The sequence below is a fragment of the Saccopteryx bilineata genome, chromosome 4, assembly GCF_036850765.1.
Source record: "Saccopteryx bilineata isolate mSacBil1 chromosome 4, mSacBil1_pri_phased_curated, whole genome shotgun sequence".
Taxonomy (NCBI): domain Eukaryota; kingdom Metazoa; phylum Chordata; class Mammalia; order Chiroptera; family Emballonuridae; genus Saccopteryx; species Saccopteryx bilineata.
Window position 1 is genome coordinate 132,011,774 of NC_089493.1, and position 12,688 is coordinate 132,024,461.

Genomic DNA, 12,688 nt, shown 5'->3' on the forward strand with positions numbered 1-12,688 from the left:
TCCTTTATTCTAGCCTCGTACCCGGCTGGTGAATAAACACACACAAAGGGAAAACACTTCCCTTTCACTTAGGGCTCCCAAAGCCACTCACACATTCTCCAGTTCCACAACCAGGAGAATCTTCTCTGGGTTTTCCTAGAATCAAAGGTACCCCCACCAGTCTCAGTCATCTCTGGTTCCCCATCTGTACACCTTCTCCTCTCCTTTCTGCACAAACTGGCTTCTCCTTTAACAATCTGACATCTTGGCTTCCTTCCCTTCCTCTCCTTCCTTCTTAAAACTTTTTGAGTGAAAACCACTCCTCCAGCACACAATAGCATAACAATGGCCCTTCCCAAGCAGGAAGGTAATTAGCAGTTTCACCTGGGCAGTGCCATTTTTAACAAAGTTAGCAAACATAAAAATCACATTTTACAAACTTATTTGCCCAACAGTTTAGGAGCTCTGTTCTTGACTGGCTAAATTTTTGAGATGTTTAATAGACATACTAATAGAGATGTCAAGTCAGCAATTGAACAAATGGATCTGGAGTTCATAAGAGAATGGTTGAGATGGTACATTTGGAAGCTGTAAGTATAGATGAGAACTCCTGAAAAGTAAAGTGTAGATCAGGAAGAGGTTGAGGAATGACCCCTGGGGCATTCCAGTCTAAGAGATTGGGAGGAATAATCCTGCAAAATGTTAGGGCTAGGGCAATGGTTCTCAAAGTGTGCACCAGGGTGCACTGGTGCACTGTAGAAGATTTCCAGGTGCACCCTATGGTATTCCAGAGAAATATGTGCCTGTTGGGGACAAAAAACCAACAGGGTTTTTGGAGTGTAGATTTTTGGACGACAGAGGTGTGAGGAATTGTCTATAAGGTAACAGTCTGCCCAACCCCCCACCTCACCTGCCTGATTAGGTTGCAAAAGGCTGTTAAGCTGTGGTGCTGGATTGTTTACACTACCCCCCATGTTCCCTGGAAAGACTGGAGGCAAGTTTCTTCTATCCTTTGTTTGGTGTCAAGTTAAGATGGTATATATGATATGTATGGTGGAGTTTTTGGATTGATGATTAAACATAAGGAATTGTCTCTTGAAGCCTTTTGGATTTCTATAAAAGAAGAATATGTGGCAATATCTAAAAAAGCTTTGAACATTTTACTACAATTTTCAACATCCTGTTAATGTGAATTAGGGTTTTCTACCCTCAACACAATTAAGAGTAAAAAGTGAGGAATTCTTCAATGTATTGATAAGGAAATGAGAGTCTGCCTTTCAGATATATGCCCAAACATTGAAGAAATCGCTAGGACACATCAGGTTCATGTTTCTCATAAACACAAGAATGAAAAAACTTAACATATTCATGTCAGGTACTGCTGAATTTAATAAATCTTGCTAAGAATGTATCTATATATATATAAAAAGATAACTTATCTTTTTTTATTATTTATTTATTTATTTGTATTTTTTTGAAGCTGGAAACGGGTTGGCAGTCAGACTCCCGCATGCACCCCACCGGGATCCACTTGGCACGCCCACCAGGGGGCGATGCTCTGCCCATCTGGGGCGTCGCTCTGTTGCAATCAGAGCCACTCTAGCACCTGAGGCAGAGGCCACGGAGCCATCCTCAGCGCCCGGGCCATCTTTGTTCCAATGGAGCCTTGGCTGCGGGAGGGGAAGAGAGAGACAGAGAGGAAGGAGAGGGGGAGGGGTGGAGAAGCAGATGGGCACTTCTCCTGTGTGCCCTGGTGGGAAATCGAACTCGGGACTCCTGCACACCAGGCCGACGTTCTACCACTGAGCCAACCAGCCAGGGTCTCTATTTTTTATTTTTTAACTCCTCTTTTTTACGAATTCTAAAAAGCATAACTCCAAAAATGTAACATAAAAATGTTTTTTAATGTCAGAATAAATTTAATTTTGTCATATTTATTTTGTTTAATTACTATAAAAGCATGCTTGGACTTTATATATTTTTTCTTTAATATTTGACTTAATTATTATAACATATTTCTCAGAAACTTGTATATAGGATTTTAAATGTGTTATTATTTGTAGGATTATTTGTAGGATTTTAAATGCATCCCGACATCAAAAAGTTTGAGAACCACCGCACAAAGTAACAAGACACTGCATTTTGAGAGCTTTGGTCCTAGATTTCTCACCTTCATGTTTATGGGCTTTCTCACAACGTGTTAGTGGATGTCATCTTTAGAGAGAATGAAGTTTCTGGAACCTACTAGCTCTTTTGGGTCCCAGGCAATGAGGCATTGTAGCATCAGTGAGACCAGGACTGTCTCCCTCCCCCACCCCACCCCTTGCCCCTGCCCTTTTTTTTACAATGAGCAGGTTGAGAACACTGAGGTTGGCATTCACAATGCAACCCTAGACAAATTTGTGCTTTTTCTCTTTAGTCCTCCTTGGCCTGTGACAGGAATGCTCCACGGCAGCGGCAAGCGGACACAGCCAGGGGTCAAGACTCCCTACTTCCTTGTTTTTCATCGTCACCTCTGATTTTAACTACATAGCCCTCTCATTCTTCTCCCAGAGTCATACATTTCTCATAAAAGGTACAAAGTTTGCATTAATTGTCCACCTCAATGAGTTTTTGGGAGCCAGTGGCTGGGAAAGAGATGTTCAGCTTCATCGTGAAGCAGACAACTGCCTCTGAGTGCCACAAAAAAAGACTTTTTTTTTTTTGCATTTTTCTGAAGCTGGTAACAGGGAGAGACAGTCAGAGAGACTCCCGCATGCGCCCGACCTGGATCCACCCGGCACGCCCACCAGGAGCAACGCTCTGCTCACCAGGGGGCGATGCTCTGCCCATCCTGGGCGTCGCCATGTTGCGACCAGAGCCACTCTAGCGCCTGAGGCAGAGGCCACAGAGCCATCCCCAGCGCCCAGGCCATCTTTGCTCCAATGGAGCCTTGGCTGTGGGAGGGGAAGAGAGAGACAGAGAGGAAGGCGCGGCGGAGGGGTGGAGAAGCAAATGGGCGCTTCTCCTGTGTGCCCTGGCCGGGAATCGAACCTGGGTGCTCCGCACGCTAGGCCGACGCTCTACTGCTGAGCCATAAAAAGACTTATTTTTTAATTACAGTTGACATTCAGTGTTATTTTGTATTCATTTCAGTTGTATATAGCATCATGGTTAGGTAGTCATACTTTACAAACTTTTTCCCTGATATTTCCAGTGCCCACCTGGCATCATACCTGGTGTTACAATATATTCCCTATGCTGTACTTTACATGCCCGTGACGATTTTGTAACTACCAATCTGTACTTCTCAATCCCTACGTGTTTTTTAACCAGCCCCCCCCCCCCTTCCTGGCAACCATCAGTCTGTTCTTTGTATCTGTGAGTCTGTTTCTGTTTTTTTCATTTCTGTTCTGTAGATTCCAGATAAAAGGAAATCATATAGTGTTTGTCTAGGTCCATCCTTGCTGTTGCAAATGGTAAGATTTCATTTTTTTTATGGCTGAGTAATATTCCATAGTGTGTATATATATGAATACATATATATATACACATATATATACTGTACTACAGCTTCTTTATCTGGTTGTCTATTGTTGGGTAAACAAGTTTGTAATGTGTTTTTTAGGTTTGCTCACTTGTTTCGGGGCATCGCCACCTGTGTCTAGACTCTGGAAGGATGTGGGTGCTTGCCCTCAGGGTGGCAGATTGCAAATTGTGGATTGCCTCCCTCTATGGGGAGGGACTGTTTGCTGTTTGCAGGAGAACGGGTATTTCTGCCTGGCCTGTTTTGCTGGAGAGTGCAGAGGGGCTTGGAAGCCCTGCTGAGGCTGGTGAGGGCCTGTGAGTCTGGAGTGAGTACAAAGGGGGTGGGGGCTTAGGGGCCCTGAAAAAAGGGAAGCAGTCTTTTCTGCCTGGTTGTTCGTCCGCCTTTACGAGACTTTAATAAACAGAATCGCCCACCATTTTCTGACTCCACAGTTCCTTTACTGTCTGCCCAAATCTAATGAGAACCTGCATGGCCACAGTGGAGACCGCTGGCCTTACATCTATTGATGGGCACTTGGATTGCTTCCATATCTTGGATATTGTAAAAAATGCTTAAGTGAATATAGGGGGTGCATATAGTCTTTCAAAGTAGTGTTTTGGGTTTATTCAGATATATACCCAGAAGTGGAATCACTGGCTCAAGAGGCAGTTTCACTTGTAGGTTTTTGAGGACCCTCTTGTTTTCCACAGTGGCTGCACAAATCTGCATTCCTACCAGCATGAGGGTTCCCTTTTCTCCATATCCTCGCCAGCACTTATTTGTTGATTTATTGATAAAGCCATTCTGCCAGGTTTGAGGTGATATTATGATGATAATTTGCATTTCTCTAATGTTTAGTGACTCTGAGTGTCTTCTCATGTATCTTGGCCATCTGAATGTCCTCTTTGGAGAAGTATTTATTCATGGCATTTATTCATGCCCATTTTTAACTTGGATTTTTTTTTTTTTTTTGGCATTGGGTTGTATGAGTGTTTCTTTATTTTTCTGACAGAGCCAGAGAGGGACAGATAGGGACAGACAGACCAGAAGGGAGAGAGATGAGAAGAATCAATTCTTCGTTATGGCACTCTAGTTGCTCATTGACTGCTTTCTCTTATGTGCCCTGACTAGGGTGCTACAGCAGACCCAGTAACCCCTTGCTAAAGCCAGCAACCTTGGGCTCAAGCTGGTGAGCCTTGCTCAAACCAGATGAGCCCACGCTTAAGCTGGCGACCTCAGGGTTTCAAACCTGGGTCCTCTGCGTCCCAGTCCGACACACTATCCACTGCACCGTGTCGTCTGGTCAGGTGAGTTTTTTTTTAATTTTTAAATTTATTTTTAGAGAGAGAGTGACAAGGTGGGGGAGAGGAGACAGGAGTGAGAACCATCAATTCGTAGTTGTTTCACTTTAGTTGTTCATTTATTCCTTTTCATTTGTGCCTTGATTGGGGTCGGAGGTGCTGAAGTGTAGAGCCAGTGACCCCTTGCTCAAGCCAGTGACCTTGGGATCATGTTGATTATTCTGCACTCAAGCCAGCTACCCTATTCTCAAGTTGAGGGACTGGCTGCATTCACAGTTTTAAACCTCACAACTAAATATTTTAGATAGATGCCAGATCTTATTTCAACTCCTTTTAAAAGAGATTGTTGATTTCCATATTCAATAAGGAAGTTAGTATAAGAGTGAAGAGCGGGAGAGGAGAGAAACCTATAGTTTAATAACTTTTTTCTTCTTTATAGTATAAGAGGAAGTTTATGTTGTCTCTTTTTGTATCTTTTTTATATTTTTATTTTATTGTGGGAGAACACTTGACATGTGATTTATTCTCTCTTGACTCATTTTAAATGTACAATATATGTCGATTTATAGGTACAGTATTGTGTGCAGATCTCTAGAGCTTGTTCATCTTATATAACTGAAACTTTATGCTTATTGATTAATAACTTTTGTTACCTTCTCCCCCAGCCCCTGTTTACCACCATTCCAGTCTTGCATTTTATGAATTTGACTATTTTAGGTACCTTATATAGGTAAATTTGTGCATTACTTTTATTTTCTTTTTTCTAATTTTAATTCTTTTCAATTGACATTCTGTATTATATTAGTTTCAACTGTATAGGTTAGACATTAAATAATTTACAGAGTGATCTGACTGGTAAGTTTAGTACCTGTCTAGCACCGTACATATATCTCCTTGACTATTTTGTAACTGCTAATTTGTACTTCTTGACAGTTTCTTTTTTGAGAGAGAGAAAGGAAGGGAGAGAGATTAGAAGCATCAACTCATAGTTGCGTTACTTTAGTTGTTTATTGATTGCTTCTCATGTGTCTTGGTGCGGGGTGAGGGAGGAGGCTCCAGCTGAGCTAGTGACCCTTTACTTAAGTCAGTGACCATGGGATCATGTTGGTGATCCCACACTCAAGCTGGTGACCCCATGTTCAAGATGGATGAGCCCTCATTCAAGCTGGTAACCTCTGGGTTTCGAACCTGCAACTCCAGCTTCCCAGGTTGATGCTCTAGCTACTGTGCCCACCAGTCAGGCCCAGTTTGTACTTCTTTATCCCTTATCCTTTTTCTATTGTTTCTTTTTTTTAAAAGGCATTTAAAAAATTTTTTAAAATTCATTTTAGAGAAGAGAGAGAGAGAAGGGGGGGGGGAGCAGGAAGCATCAACTCCCATATGTGCCTTGACCAGGTAAGCCTAGGAATTTGAACCGGCAACCTCAGCATTCCAGGTCCACGCTTTATCCACTGTGCCACCACAGGGTAGGCTTTTTATTGTTTCTTAAAGTATATTCTTTTCCATACAAATATGGCTTGTGGAATGATAACATCAGTGAATACATAAATTGTCCCATCAGCAGCATAGAAATAATTTGTAAAAACAGTTGTTTCTAATATAGGGAGTTGAACTTTAATTATTGACATAGATTTTATTTCACATGTATTTTTTAGTTATACATATACAAATAAAATTTGAATCCTATCATAAATGCAACTTGTTCAAAAGTTGAGCAAAAACTCTCATCATGTAGTGATATGCTTTGTGTTCTTTTGTAAAAGGCAACTATAGGGCTTGTAGCTGCATGAATGCTTGACCCTCTGTCCTCTGCTCTGGGACCATGTGGTCTGGTCTTTTTGGGTTGTCTGACTAGGAAACTGTGTCCCGCTGTATGGAATAACTTCCTTCTAATTCTCTCTGTCCTTTTTGGCTATAGATCTGAAATGGAGTTTGACATTACCTATTATGTCATACATCTTAAAATTAACTGTTATTGTAAAAAAAATTGGAAAAATATAGAATAAGTAAAAAGGAAGAAAATCTGTTATTATACTATCCAGAGATAACAAGTAGTAATAATTTGGTGTCCTCTATTTACATTTGAAAGTAGCTAATTAGCATACTGTCTGTAGTAGAGGTACAATTTATGTGTCAGTTGCAATTGGTGTGGTGAGCTGGTGATCCTGTGGGAATCGTGTAGGGTCAGAGACTGGCTGAGGAGGCAGTAGACTTATGCTCACTATAGAAGATACGCTTCACTTAGAGCAGGGGTTGGGAACCTTTTTGGCTGAGAGAGCCATGAACGCCACATATTTAAAATGTAATTCTGTGAGAGCCATACAACGACCTGTGTACGTTATGCATTATCCAATAAAAATTTGGTGTTGTCCCGGAGGACATGTGATTGGCTTCAGCCACCCGTAACCATGAACATGAGCGGTAGGAAATGAATTGATTATAATACATGAGAATGTTTTATATTTTTAACGTAATTATTTTTTTTATTAAAGATTTGTCTACGAGCCAGATGCAGCCATCAAAAGAGCCACATCTGGCTCGTGGACCATAGGTTCCCGGCCCCTGACTTAGAGGAATTGGTGTCTTTCTCTTTTGCATATTGCTAATCTAAATTTCAGTAACTTACATCCATGTTTGAGTCAGCTCTACTTTTTTTTTTTTTTTTTAACAGAGACAGAGAGTCAGAGGGATAGATAGGGACAGACAGACAGGAATGGAGAGAGATGAGAAGCATCAATCATCAGTTTTTCGTTGCGACATCTTAGTTGTTCATTGATTGCTTTCTCATATGTGCCTTGACTGTGGGGCTACAGCAGACCGAGTGACCCCTTGCTCGAGCCAGCGACCTTGGGTCCAAGCTGGTGAGGTTTTGCTCAAACCAGATGAGCCCACACTCAAGCTGACAACCTTGGGGTCTCGAACCTGGGTCTTGCGCATCCCAGTCTGATGCTCTATCCACTGCGCCACTGCCTGGTCAGGCATGAGTCAGCTCTACTTTTTAATAATCATATCCTGCTTTTTTTCTGATAATATGTTCCTGATGTTTAAATTCTACTTCTTACACACCTTGTGTTCACTTTCTGATAGATTCAGAACTGGTAGTAATATAGGATGTATTATTTAAGTAGGTCCTTGATCATTTCAAAGGATATATCTCATATCTCTTGGGCATGTCTTAGAGCAGTTTTAAAAGATGTCTAGCACTAAAATATCTTTTACCTCTGTTTAGACTAAACAGTTAATTTTTTTTGGGGGGGGGGACATAGGCATGACTGTTTTTACGGTATCAGCCTGCTTGATACATGAATGCAAACTCATGGGATGCCAACATTGTGGAGGCAGAGTCACAATATTTTTATTACTGGACTATATAGTCTGGTAACCAAAAAAGCCCTAAATAGGAATGACTTTTTTATTTATGTAGTGAGGGGAGAGACTCTGTATTTTTTCTCTACAGATGATGGAGCAGTCATTATTGCCTATTGTGAAAATCAAAATCAAAATGCAGGAGCAAGTGTGTACATCTAGAACAGCCTTGCTTAGGGATCTTCCTGGGCTCACTAGGGTTCTCTGGCACCAGCTATGAGTTTCTATACTTGCCCACTCACTGAGTCAGTTGAAAATTTGGATAGTTCTCAACTTTTAGGGTTTTTTAAAAAAATAAGTGGCATAAGTCCACTTAGGCTCATATAAAATAAATAAGTAGATTTAAGCTTATTTAAAATAGTATGAGCGGCCCTGGCTGGTTGGCTCAGTGGTAGAGCATCGGCCTGGCATGCAGGGGTCCCGGGTTCGATTCCTGGCCAGGGCACACAGGAGGGGTGCCCATCTGCTTCTCCACCCCTCCCCCTCTCCTTTCTCTCTGTCTCTCTCTTCCCCTCCTGCAGCTGAGGCTCCATTGGAGCGAAGATGGCCTGGGCGCTGGGGATGGCTCCTTGGCCTCTGCCCCAGGCGCTGGAGTGGCTCTGGTCTCATGGCAGAGCAAGGCCCCGGAGGGGCAGAGCATCGCCCCCTGGTGGGCAGAGCGTCGCCCCCTGGTGGGCATGCCGGGTGGATCCCTGTCGGGCTCATGCGGGAGTCTGACTGTCTCTCCCCGTTTCCAGCTTCAGGGGAAAAAAATAAAAAATAAAAAAATAAATAAATAAAATAAAATAGTATGTGCAGTGTGACAGTATGTCTTATTGTTTCCTGGGAGTAAGTGCGGAACTTTAGGAAGCAGTTGTGAGTTGTTAGTATACTAGGTGGGGTACCATTAGCTAAATGACACACTGTGGGAGTAGTTGGCACAGTATTCTGGTTTCATTCTAACATCTCTATTTTCACCCAGAAAATTTGAGCATGTTTGTATATTTGGTGACAAATAATCAAACTAGATTTTTTTCCTTTTTATCCATATGATTATAATATTAAAATTATATGTATGAAGGAATATACTGTAGTACATATTATTTAAAGAGATATATGCAGTTATAGGGTAGACCCATGGTTTTAAACTGCTGGTTTACAGACTGGTCTGCCAATCAAACAAGATTGCTAAAGAGTTAACCACTCTGATGTATTAATATGAAGATTATAGACCCAGTGATCTCAGTTGAATTTGCTTATGTTCAGGGTGATTTCTGCCTTGGCAGTCCCCAAAATAATTCTTCTATTTTTACCAGTCCCCAAGTGTAAAAAGGTTGAAAACCACTTGTGTAGTAGACTCTTTGACCAAATGGGAAATGAGTGATCTATTTATTCATTGAATAAAACGACCTCAGTTAAATGCAGAGAAGAGGGAACTTGCTTCTTCCCTTCCCTTGTTCATTTTTTCTCCCTGATGGCATTTTTAAGCAATTCTATTAGAAAAAAAATCCTATTCTTATTTGTATTTTGCTCTAAATTTTACTGTTTGGTATTGTGCTCAGTAACGAGGGAAAGAAGCTCAAAATCTTTTCATTTTTCTTTAATTCTGCTGCTTATTTATCTTGTATCTTCATTCTTAGCTTCAAAAATACTAGTGATAATTGGTTAAAGCAAGATGTTCATCTCATGACTACTTGTAATCTGGTTCTGAATAGTTTTTATTATGAGGCCCTTTAAAATTTCAATTCACATCAGCAAAAGCTTTCCAAGAAAGTAAACTGGCACCTCAAATGGGTACCAGATTTTAATTCATGCATTTGACAATATGCTCTGCATTAATTTTGAGTTTTTTTATGTCAGGGTTTGACAAAATTCAAATGACTAATAATCTCTGGAAAATAAAAAGATATGTTCATAGCTGATTTGGGAATTTAGTTCAACCATGAGCTATAATTTTTTTTTTTTTTTTTTACAAGAGAGAGAGATAGAAAGAGAGAGAGGGAGGGAGGGAGACTGGGACAGACAGAAGGGAGAGAGATGAGCAGCATCAGCTCATAGTTGTGGCACTTCAGTTATTCATTGATTGCTTTATCATATGTGCCTTGACTGGGATGCTCCAGATGAGCCAGTGACCCTTTGCTTATGCCAGTGATCTTGGGCTCAAGCCAGTGACCATGGGGTTATGTCTGTGATCCCACACTCAAGCTAGGGAGCCCACATTCAAGCCATATAAGCCTGTGCTTAAGCCTGCAACCTCATGGTTTCGAATCTGGGTCCTCAGCATCCCAGACTGATGCTCTATCCACTGCGATGCTACCTGGTCAGACTTGTGTTGATTTTTTTAAAAAGTATAAGAAAAGGAAACTGATTTTAGTTACATATGTACTTTTCATACCCTTAATAATTATATGTGGCTAGTGCAGATTGTTATGATATTTCACTTTCTAGTCTTTGGAATATTATTTCTAGGAAAATTCTGAAAGAGCAAGAAAGCTGTATATTAAGATTTAGTAGCTATATTTGAGCCACTGCTTGAATTGCTAGGAGGAAAAGAAATGGTATATATAGTGCTTTTCCTAGGGAAGATAAAAGTTGCTTATTTTAGAAGCATAGTAGTTTTTAGTTTGAGGATGGGTTACAGGGTTTGTATGAAAGCAGCTTTTAGAGAATCTAGCCTAGTTTCAGTGGCTTAGAATATGCATTTTTAAAATATAGGATTTCTGGCCCTGGCCGGTTGGCTCAGTGGTAGAGCGTTGGCCATGCGTATGAATGTCCCAGGTTTGATTTCCTGGTCAAGACACATAGGAGAAGTGACCATTGGCTACTCCACCCCTCCACCTCCACCTTCTCTTTCTTGCTCTCCCTTTCTCTCTCTTTTCTCCTCCCACAGCTGTGGCTCAATTGATTCAAGTGCATTGGTCCAGGTGCTGAGATGGCTTTGTGGAGCCTCCGCCTCGGGTGCTAAAAATAGTTTGGTTGCAAGCATGGCCCAAGATGGGCAGAGCATCAGCCAGCTCCAGACAGAGGTTACCAGGTAGATCCTAGTTGGGGCACATGCGAGAGTCTATCTCTTTATCTCCCTTCCTCTCACTTGGAAAAAGAAAAACAAAAAAGTACAGGATTTCTTTCTTCTGATGTACTCCTTTTAGAATCCAAATTTTCCAAGTGTCTGCCATTTATTGTGTTTTATTGGTTCTAAAAGCTATGCCAGTTATTCTGACTATTCAAAAAAGCTTTTTTTCTATAGCACTTAGAATGTTAAGGAACAACTGCTAAATATTGGATGTTTATCTGGTTTTAGAGAATTTCTTTAAAAATGTTTTTAATTAAACAGTTGATAGATGAATAATACCTCAATGGAAATAAAACAATATAGCAGTATATAGGAAAAGGAGCTATATTCCTACTGTATATCTCTTCCTCTATTTTACTTGCCAGGCGTAATCACTGCACTCAGCTTGGTGTCTTTCCAAAGATTTCATTCAGTGTGTGAGTGTGTGTAATTTTATTTATTTTTCTTGAGAGAAGCAGAGAGAGAGAGAGAGAGAAACATCGAGCTGCTCCTGTATGTGCCCTGGCTGGACAAACAGGTGACCTCTGCACACTTCAGAGCTATCCCGCCAGAGCTTAACTTTTACTGATTTTTAAAGAGAGAGAGGAAGGGAGAGAGAGGGGAGAGGCAAGGTGGTAAGCATTTATTTGTTGTTCCACTCAGTTGTGCATTTTTTGGTTGTTTCCTGTGTATTCCCTGACTGGGGATCAAATCCACAACCTTGTTTTGGGCAATCGCTCTTAACTGAGCTAATCAGTCAGGGACTAATTTGTGTATTTTTAACATATTGTATACATTGTTCTGCCTTCTATCCTCACCCCTATATGGAGCATGTCTTTTCCTGTCAGTTTATATACTATAGTTCTGTCTCACTTTTAACTGGTATGTAGTATTCATTACCATGGAGTTATCATAGTTTAAATTTGTTCCATTAAAAAAAATTAAAAAGTGTTTTTGCAGTTGAATTTAGCACTTTTAATATAGAAACAGTAAAGACCCTTTGGTTTCTTCAAGTTTGTTTTCTAAGTAGGCAGAACACATTACATATTTCATCAACAGTGTGGGTGGAAGCAAAAATTAGTTAATCCATAGATTGCTGCAGCTGTTAAACATGGTTGGATTGTGTTGTACTATTCTAGGTATGTGATTTAATGCATTTGAAACCTAGTTATGGTTACATCACTGAGTTCCCACATGCAGTTGGGAAGGACAAAAATCATTGCAGTTTTCTGCAATGAGTCAGAGTGGATCGGAGCGATTTATATTTAGGCTAGATAGATCTTTGATGAATGTGACTGGAAAGAAGGATCCTCTATCCATAAGATTACAAACCCTGTACTTTCCTGTTCAGTGTTAGATGTGTGGCAACTCCTCCCACTGTGCCCAGTGTGACAAAGACATGAAGATACAGGAGTGAATGAGTGCATTATGCCATGTATCTGAAACATATAGTCTTTGTTCTGTGAGCTGAAAATAATCCAGCAGTTAAGGCTGCAGAGATTG

The 12,688-nt window shown here is 40.8% G+C and overlaps 1 protein-coding gene and 1 pseudogene across 1 annotated transcript in view; one reads left to right on the forward strand and one right to left on the reverse strand.

The window, feature by feature from the left end:
* The window catches only part of PEAK1 (pseudopodium enriched atypical kinase 1), a 275,077-nt gene that overhangs the window by 12,487 nt on the left and 249,902 nt on the right, over positions 1 to 12,688 (forward strand). The window lies entirely within an intron of this gene.
* Positions 2,076 to 2,631, reverse strand: LOC136335547 (small ribosomal subunit protein eS6-like; annotated as a pseudogene).